The sequence below is a fragment of the Artibeus jamaicensis genome, unplaced genomic scaffold, assembly GCF_021234435.1.
Source record: "Artibeus jamaicensis isolate MK-2021 breed Jamaican fruit bat unplaced genomic scaffold, CSHL_Jam_final scaffold_916, whole genome shotgun sequence".
NCBI classification, from domain to species: Eukaryota; Metazoa; Chordata; class Mammalia; order Chiroptera; family Phyllostomidae; genus Artibeus; species Artibeus jamaicensis.
This window is the reverse complement of record NW_026522059.1, coordinates 1,792,482-1,801,875: the sequence shown is the minus strand read 5'-3', so window position 1 is coordinate 1,801,875 and position 9,394 is coordinate 1,792,482. Positions and strand designations below refer to the sequence as shown.

Below are 9,394 nucleotides of genomic sequence, written 5' to 3'. Positions count from 1 at the left end.
AGGGATGAGCTTGGCCCTGAAGGCCTCGAGGAGTCCAGATGGATCCCGTTCTGAGTGCCACTGACTGTGCATGCGGGATGGAGGGGGTGGGGGGGGGGAGGGTGGAGGAGAGGGAGGGACCAGGAGACAGGGGCAGGGCTGTCTCCTGGCAGACAGCCAGGAGTGGGTGGGGCAGGCCCACGAACGGAACACAGTGTTGTTCGCAGCAATGTGGCTCCGGGTAGGAGGACACTGGAGCCTTCCCATAGGGGTGCTAAAGTCGGGGGCGCAGCATAGCCCAGGGGCCTCCCCAGGGGCCTCGCGTGCAGCTGCCCAGGTTCCATTCCCAGCTCGACTGCTTGAAACCCGGGTGATCTTCGAACCCGCTGTGCCTTGTCTCCTTACGTGTAAGGCCGAGCCAGTCATTTTGCCGACACGTGGGAGACGCAGGCGAGGTGACTGGAGCTAAGAGAGTGGCAAATACACAAGAAACGAGCAAATGGCAGCTCTGACTCTCGTGATAACACGGACGTGGGGCCCGCTTTCTTCTGGTGGCTCTACCCCGGCTTCCTTCAGAGGCGCTCTGCTCCCCCTCGGGAGAGGCCATGTGCACACCGGCTGCACAGACACCGGGGTGCACACTCTCTTCCCGGCAGTGGACCCATGAGCCCCGTGGGCCCAGGGAACCCAGAGCAGCTGGCCCCTGGCCGGAGCACCAGCGATGTCACTCCCAGGAGTCTTTCATCCACAACCCAGGACGCGGGCCCAGTCCTCTGTGCCAGGGGCGGCTCTGCCCAGCGTCTGCGTCAGTTGGTCTCCAGGGCCCGTGTTCTGCATGGACCATGGGCGCTCAGTTCTAAGTGGGCAGCACTCGGCCTTTATCGCCCTGAGCCCCACATCAGCCTCCACACAGCATGCCTTTACTCGCAGCCCCTGCCCACGGCTGCGTGGCTCAGGTCTAGCAGGGACACGGTCAATCGGAGCAAAGGCGGTGGCCAGGTGAGTGCTTCCGGGAGGTGTCGCTGGGGGAGCAACCCAGCGGGGCTTCCCAGGAGAGGCCTTGGAGGGGGGTGTCTGCTTGGAGGGGAGGAGACCCAGTCTCTGGCCCGAAGAGCCGTCGCTGTAGTCGGGGACTCAGGCACCAATGCATTGCGTTGTCCCTTCTGCTCCCAGTGGCAGTAGAGCCGCTGGTATTGACAACCCTCTGCAGAAACAGCTGTGAAACAGTCCAGCTCTGGGCTAGAAAAGGTCACAGAGCGAAATGGGTCAGAGCCGGTAGAGAAGCTGCAGCCACTGGGAGTCAAGGGGCCACATCCCAGAGAGAGTCCAAGGGACTGGCCCCCTGCCCCTCAGGGCACAAGCCGGCTCCAGGAGCAGCGCCCAGGGCTGGATGCTGAGCACCGGGAACCGCCGGGGGCGGGGCCAGGAGAGGAAAAGTGGAGCGACGGGGGCTGCCAGTCTGCGCAGCTTCTGCCCTCTGCACATTTGCTGCCTCCAGAGCGCTCAGAGGTGGGAGGCCAAGAAGCCAAGGCAGAAGCAGCCGCCGAGAGGCTGCGCTGGCCTTTGGCACCTTGACAAGCTGGAGGGAAAGACGTTTGGGGTTCAGAGCCCTCGGCGGGAGATGGGCCTTGGTCAACGCCAGGTTTCAGTAGAGCCCCCTGCAGGGTGCACTCCAGCGAGGGCGGGTCTCAGAGCCCGCACAGCCCAGGTTTCTCCTGTCTCCTAATCGGTCCGACGCTGACTTCCGGCCCGAGGGAAGCCAAACCCTCTCTGAAAACGGTAGGGCCCTCCAGAGGCTGTGTAATATTTTTCAGTCTGGCATCTAATAATAATAACAACAACAATAATAATGACTAGCCTATCATCAAACAGAGTCAATAAAAGAAAACCAAACAGCTCACACCCTGGGTGTGGCTGCGGGGAGGCAGCGGTGGGGAAAATGGCAGATGGGAAGGCGGGAGAGGAGGGGCCTGAGAGGCAGCAGCGAACTGGAGCCCCCGGACGACCTGCAGGAGAAGCAGAAAAACCTGTGAAAACTGACACTGTTTCTTCCAGCAACAGAGGGGAAAGCTCCAGTCACAGCGCTGGAGAAGCAACCAGCTGAAGAAGGAGCTGCAGGCCTCCCAACAAAGCCCGCAAGGTCCCCGAGTCTGGGTTAGCCACAGGCGGTCAGACGACAGGGAAAGCCTCGGCCCATCCGCCGACGTCGGACTCACAGCAGCAGCGGCGTTTCGTGAAGATGGAGAGAGTGAACCGGAGGAAAGGCCCCAGAAGCAGAGACAAGATGAAGGGTGTGGGGGGGGAACACCCCGCCGTCAGCAGGAGCAAATGCCTTTCAGGACAGAAAGCTCGGGCGTTCTGACAAGCAGAAGCTCCGGGAGCAAAATATAATGAAATCTCACCTCGGAAATGGCCCTGGCCGAGACAATGAAGTGATGTTTTGAAACTGGGGCGGGGTCAGCATGAAGTTGAAAGGAGCGGTTTCCTTTTTGAAGAATGGTATAAGACTATCTTTGGAGCTGCCTTTTTCTTTTTAGATTTTATTTATTTATTTTTGGAGAGGAAGGGAAGGAGAGAAACATCAAAGTGTGGTTGCCTCTCGTGACTCCTCCGCTGGGAACTGGCCTGCAACCCAGGCATGTGCCCTGACTGGGAATCAAACCGCGATCGTGTGGTTCACAGGCCCGCACTCAATCCGCTGACCTCTGACAGCCAGGGCCCTTTTTCTCTTTTTAAGATTGAAAGGTACTGTGATAAATGAGAGTTTGAAATTAAAAAAAAAGCAAAACCACAACACCCACACAGTGGGAACACACACACGGGTGCTGGGTTTGAACTGGGGTTAAACTGGCCTACAGCCACCAACGGGAAGCCTTTCGGGAACCTGGAGCTTACAGAAAGGAACCCAGTGGCGGTCACAGAACTGAGTCATACTGGCAGCGCAGCAGGCAGCTTCACAGCAGATTAGACACGGCCGAACAGAGGGCCCTGGAGCTGGCTTCAGCTTCACAGGACACACTCAGACTGCAGCGTGGCAAGAGAAAACGGGGTGGAGAGCACAGAGAAGAGCATGAGAGAAATAGGGGGTGCCATGTGAAAGTCTAACGGACCAGAAACGAGAGCCCTAGGAAGAAAGGAGAGGACAATGCCCAAGTGATACCTGAAGACATAAATAATGGCTGAGTGTTTCCAAACTGACAAAAGACACCAAGCCACCAACTCAAGATCTAGAGCCCCTGAGCGCCTCTTGCCAAACCAGTGAGACATAAAGTCAAAGAGAAAATCTGAGAAGGGGCCAGTGGAAAAGACACAATCAGACTACGCGGAGCCAGGACGGAACTCAGAGAAATGAACGGACGTCTTCGAAGAAATGATGGAAGCGAGAGACAGTCCCCAAGGATCTCTCCACCAGGCTGACCGAGCCTTCGGGAATGAGCGCGAAGATGGCGCCCGAGCACCCGGGGCTGCCAGGGTGTCTCAGCCCCCCTCCCACACTCACGGGGGCGCTGAAGGTTCGTAGGGTGGAAGGAAAATCATCTCAGACAAACCAAGTGCCAAACTACAAAGGTGGCTCACCCTCAATAAATATTGACTGTTTAAAATAAAATCCCAATATCTTGTGGGATTTAAAACACATGTATAGTATAAATGATTAACAAAAAAGTTGTAAGAACTTATAAATCTACCCTGGCTGGTATGGCTCAGTGGATTGAGCACCAGCCTGTGGACAGAAAGGTCTCCAGTTCGATTCCCAGTCAGAGCACAGGCCTGGGTTGGGGGCCAGGTCCCCAGTTGGAGACATGCAAGAGGCAGGGATTGATGTATCTCTTACACACATCCATTTTCCTCCCCCTCTCTTTTCCCCTCCCTTCCTCTCTCTAAATAAATAAATAAATAAATAAATAATAAATATTTAATATATTTTTTAAAAAACCCCACAAATCTGTAACAAGAAGCTTGAAGTCAAAGTCTCACCTGAGACATGGGCAAAAGAGCTAGCACCTCTCAGAATATGGATATGCCTACCGCCACCTAGTGGCAGCATGTGATAATTGCAGGGAAACTGCAGGAGAAAACATTCACAAGGTGTGGTACCCAAAAACCTAGTTATCAAATGACCATAAACGGGGCAACAGGGCATCAAGTTGTTCAGTCAATAGTTGTTGAAAGAATAGATCATTGCCATATTTTCTCCCGCTATTTATCCTTAAGAAAAAAATCACACTAAAACAGTTACATCTGCTCACTGTAAAGAATTCAAAACATCCTGAAAATCCCAAAGACGGAAGTGAGAAACCAACGCAGATCCCACCAGCCAGCATAACCCATAACATGAGGTGAACGTGGTTTGCGACGCCTCGATATGCCAATGCCTACAGAGAAGAATGGGGAATGGACAGACAGGTAGAAACACTGTTATAAAACCAGAAGAACCATTTTTCAGGTACACTTTTAAATTTAATTTTACTTCCATTTAACAAAAGAAAAAGAAAGAGGGGGTTGCTGAATCCATACAAGTACAGCCTGTACACAAGAGACACTTTCCCAAAGCATCTCTTGAGCACATCAAAGGTGGAAGTCCTCGTGAGTTTCCAAGGTTGTATTTTCACTTTTGTTTGTGTAGGCTGACCGCTTGCCGTAAAGGGGGAGTTAGTTGGCCCAACCAGAGCGGCACAAACGTGCAGCCTTCCTACACCAGTTAGTTACTATTGGCTACAAGACACCCCCCCCAGGTGAGGGGCTCCCTCTCTCCCAACTGCCCTGGTCCCCCCACCAGGACAACCCCCCACCCATCTCCCCACAATCCAGAGCTACAGAGGCCGCCTTTAACACCTACCACTTAGAGGGGAAAGGAGGGCGAAAGATCAGTGTGTGGTTGCCTCCCACTTGCTCCCTACTGGGCACCTGGCCTGCAACCCAGGCATGGGCCCTGACTGGGAATCGAACCCATGACCCGGTGAATCCCAGGCCCGTGCTCAATCCACTGAGCCACGCCAGTCAGGACTCATCTGTTTTACATAATGGTCGACTGTCTGCACAAGGTGTTGTTTATAGAAAGCATTCAGCCTGAAGGGAGTGTGAAACCCCTGCCCAGTGCCTGCTCTTGGGCCTTCGCCAGCCCACACCTTTCCGGAGTTTTGGAGAATACAGACCTTTCTGCCTAAACACGCGTAGCTCATTAAGAAGTCAAAGTGCACGTCTCGTGGTGTAATTACCTAGCATCCTAATTGGCAGCAGACACGGGCCTGCGGGCATGGAACCTGCCTCTCTGCTGGCTCCAAATCGGATGAGACAGGACGTGCTGGGGCCCATGCTCACGCGCGGGCGGTGGGAAGGGAATGAGCTTCGCTGGGACCCAGCCAGGCCCGTGCCCAGCCCTGTGCCCAGGGGCTCGCGGCCGGATCCTCTCTGATCCTAGGAGAGGAGTCACCTCCCTCCTTCCCACCCCTCTTCTTCCCCGGTGTTTACCAAGCACCTGTCTGGGCCAGGCACCGGGTACAAAGGCAAAGCCGTGTCCCCAACACCTCACAGCCCTGCGAGAGCAGTCGCAAGGAAACGACCGTGACCGCGGCGGGTGCAGGATGTGGGGGAGCCCCGAGAGATTCGCGGGGGGGCAGCGCGCAGTCGACCTAAAGCCGGAGCCGGGACCTGAAGGGTTAGGGAGTGCATTCTAGGGGTGCGAAGGCACGGAGGGAGGAAGGAACCTGCGGGCCAGCGAACTAAAGTGGAGGGGCGACTGGTCCCCCTGCAGGATCTGAAGCCCAGGTCCAGTAAGTCTGCGGGGTGAGGCCGGGGTCCTGGGACCTATTTCCTGGGCCCTCTGCCCCCTTAAATCTGCCTAACGCCCCGGCTGGGCTGCATGGGGAGGCGGTGAAGTCGCAGGAAGAGAGTGAGGAGGGAGGGGCCAGCTGGTGCGTATTTCCGGACCTCCCCTCGGGGGTCTGCCCCTCCTCCTCCCCTGACTCCATGGCAACCGGGCGGCAGCTGGGGGAGCCGCCTGGGAGCTGGGCTAGTACGGGGAGGGAAGGAGAGGCACGGAGGCACGGAGAGGAAGAGCGCAGCTCTGGGGCCCGTGCCAGCCCCGCTCCCCCAGCCTCAGTGTCGGCATCCAGAACCTGTGGCCCGCAACCCAGCTGTCTGCGGGACCGTGGGCGGCCGTCCGCCGGTGGACCCGGGTCCTCTCGGAAGCAGGCGCCCCGGCTGCGATCATTGGGGGGACGGGAGTCCCTCGTCCTGCAGCTGGGGGAACCCTTCCCTGCTGTCCCCTACCCCCCGTCCCTCCCTCTCCCTCGGTCTGGTTCCCTCCCACCCTCCTTCTGTTCCAGTTTCTGGGTCGTCCCAGCGGACCCCTGAAACTCCGAGAGCCGGCAGTCCCTGGCCCACCGCTGCCTCCCTCCTCCTCCGCCCAGAGCCAGCTCCCTGCTGCCCCCTCCCGGAAGGTTTGGGAGATGGAGGGGAGGCCAGCGCGCGAGCCAGCGGGCTGGCGATGGGGCTGGGTGGAGGACGGGGGCTTCCGCACAGCAGGGGGGTCTCAGGGGTCTGGCTGCCAGTCCCCAGGCCCCTCCTGCGCCAAGTTCATTTGGCGCGGCTGGTGGGACCTCAGAATCTAGGCCACGCCCACCCCCACCCCTCTCGGAACCACTCTGAGGCCAGGGTCCCAGTTACCTTTCCTGGAAGACAGCATCGCCCCTTGTTTGTCGTTCAGCCCCAGGCCCAACGCTGTCCTGTGGGTTGGTGGCCTGCGTGTGGCCACCAGTCGGCCTGTGCAGAGAAGGGACCACATCTGTGTCCACTAACTGAGGTCCAATGAGTCCCCTGGTGGCCTGTCTCTGCGGTGCCACCTCCCTCATCAAATGCTGCTCTCTGCTGCCACAGCCCTTTCAGGAAACCCTTCCCGCCTGCCATCTGCTTCCTGCTGGGACCATGACAGATGTGATTTAGAAGGGAGATAGGAGAGCAGTGGCCTGGTCCTGAGTCTGGGAAGGCGGTCCATGGGGGCAGGGGGCCCTGAGCAGTTCTGGGGGCTGGGGGTGGGGAGAGGGAATGTTGGTTAGGGCAGGTGGGGCACCTAACCACCCCCCCCCACTCCCCACAGTCACTCCCACTCCTGTGGGGAGCAGCTGTGGCCCATTACACAGGGGAGGCTACTGCAGCACAGAGAGGGCAGGTGACTTCCCTGCGGACACACAGCAGGGAAGGGGAGGAGCTGGGAATGGAACGCTGGGCTGCCCTTGGCCTGTGCCTGCTTCACCTGTGACCTCTGGGTAGGTGGTCCCTCACCCTGGGGTCACATACTCTGATGGGCTTCCCCTCCAACCCCAGCAGACAGGGGCCTCTCATTCACCAGGGCGTGGGGCATCTGCTCTCTCCACCCAGCAGTCCCTCCCAGCTGGTAGCCTTGGGGACGTCCTGCTTCCCTGGGTGTGGGCCTCCGGTGGACAGCTGCCCGCTCTCCCCCTGACTGTGGCTTAGATGACAAGTGCCACTGTTTATTCTTGGTCTAGCTTCCGCCCGCCTGCCTCCCCTGGCAGATTTTGTTTTACCTTGAAAAGAAAATTGATTCAGGGTCTGCAGACCGCCCCGCTGACTTCCTGCCATCGCTCCGGGAGGGGAGGGCCAGTGCAGCACTGGCGCTGCCTGGCCCCAGGCCCTGCTGCCACCCCACCCTCATGGCAGCGTCATCGTCCTTTGTCCCCCAGATCCCCAGGCTGTGCATAGTGACCTCCACACTCCCCCTGAAGCCCGGGGGGCCCTGCTGGACCCTGCCCCAGCCTGTTACCAGGCCTCGGTGTCCTCCAACCTGGGGAGGGGACACCTCCCCAGTCTGGGAGGGGCTCGGGGGTGGCCCCTTAGACAGAGGGGTACAGTCTCCCGGTGGGCCCTCTGCCCCTGGAGAAGCCATGAGCCCTGGGTCTGCTGACATCCAGGTCCTAGGGCACTGCCTGTTCGGTGTAGCCACTGGAAGGTGGGTGGGACACAGGTTGCTATGCTGGTGGTGGCCCAGGACCCCCAGGGGAAGGGGGGGCACAGGGGAGGGAATCAGATGCAGGGGGTGGTGGGAACAAGGAGCCCTGTCCAGGGTAGGTTGTTTCAACTCCCCTGTCTGGAAGCACCCAGAAAGACTGCTGGTCCTGCTCTTCCGGGGGAGCTCACGGTCAAGTGCAGCCACAGAGCACAGAAGCGCCTGTAGCTGGGGCTGAGGGGCAGGGCCTGAGGGGGGCTGCTGTACCTGGGGGATGTTTGGCTAACACCATGTGTCCAGGAGTGACCTTCCAGCCGGCTGGGCCACCTCATTCACCTCTGACCCTACGTACTAGCTGTGTGACCTCAGGTAAGCCGAACCCTCTCTGTTTCAACCTGAACGCCGGCCTGTGAGGGAGCTTGGCAAAGCACCAGGTCAGACTCCTAGTGGAGCCCACAGCCCAGGCTGGTGTTGCTGTGGCCTGGGAGACACCCCCTGAGTGGTGAGCCCCCAGAGGGCAGATACCTGCCTCACACTGCACTGTCCCCGGGGCCTGGCCCCCTGACCTACTCTGCACAGGGTTTGGGGCCAGCCTGCTGCCTCCTTGGAACTTGGCCAGGGGACCTGCCTGCAGAAGGGCAAAGCAGAAAGGCCTCCTAGGGCAGCTCGGTGGCCACCTGGCCCCAAAGCCACCTTTCAGCCTCCCACTTCCCCTGGGGAAGCATAACCAGGTGCAGTTTCGGCTCAGGACAGCCCGCTGTCCTGGGTCTCTGCCCAGGGGGCAGGGGCTGTTGCCCCTGCTGGCCGATTCTTGTTACTGCAGAAGGCAGAACTACCCCTATTTTACAGCCCTCACATCAGCCGCCCAGGTGTGCGCGGGGAGGAGTTCCAGGTCACGGACAGGAAATGGCCGTAAAGGCGAGGCGGTGGGCTCCAGGGCCCGCAGCAACTGCGGCCGAGCTGCACAATCACCCCTGGACGAGGTGGACCCCTGCTTCTGCGGGTGTTTGCTGACCTGCAGGCCACAGCTGGGAACCGCAGCCTCCTTCGGTCTGTGCCTCTCGACATGGCTCTGGGTGTCACAATCCTCAGAGAGGCAGGGAACCCAGCTGAGACAGAGGTTGGGCGAAGCTCGCTCCATTCCAGTTCTCAAAGGACCTACTTGCTTCCTGCAACTGTGTTCTGTTGTCCCCATGGCACCGAGCTGACTTTGTTTGATGGAGAACCTCACCTCTGCCTCAACTCCGCCGTCCAGCCCACGGGTTGGGCAGGTTTGGAACACATCCCTAGAAGCAGCATGGCAGGGGAAGGGTGCGTACATCTGTAACTGTGACGCTGTCGGTACCACCTTGCAGAGGTGTGATAGTTAATAGTTAACACCCCGTGGAACTGTGGAGAGACAAACGACAGTTTTTGCCTAAGGGGAGAAGAGGCCCGGCCCCTTTCCTCCGC

At 58.8% G+C, this 9,394-nt stretch overlaps 1 pseudogene; it reads left to right on the top strand.

The window, feature by feature from the left end:
* The first annotated feature begins 1,918 nt into the window (after positions 1-1,918).
* LOC128626740 (PEST proteolytic signal-containing nuclear protein-like) lies at positions 1,919-2,599 on the top strand (annotated as a pseudogene).
* The last annotated feature ends 6,795 nt before the right edge of the window (positions 2,600-9,394 follow it).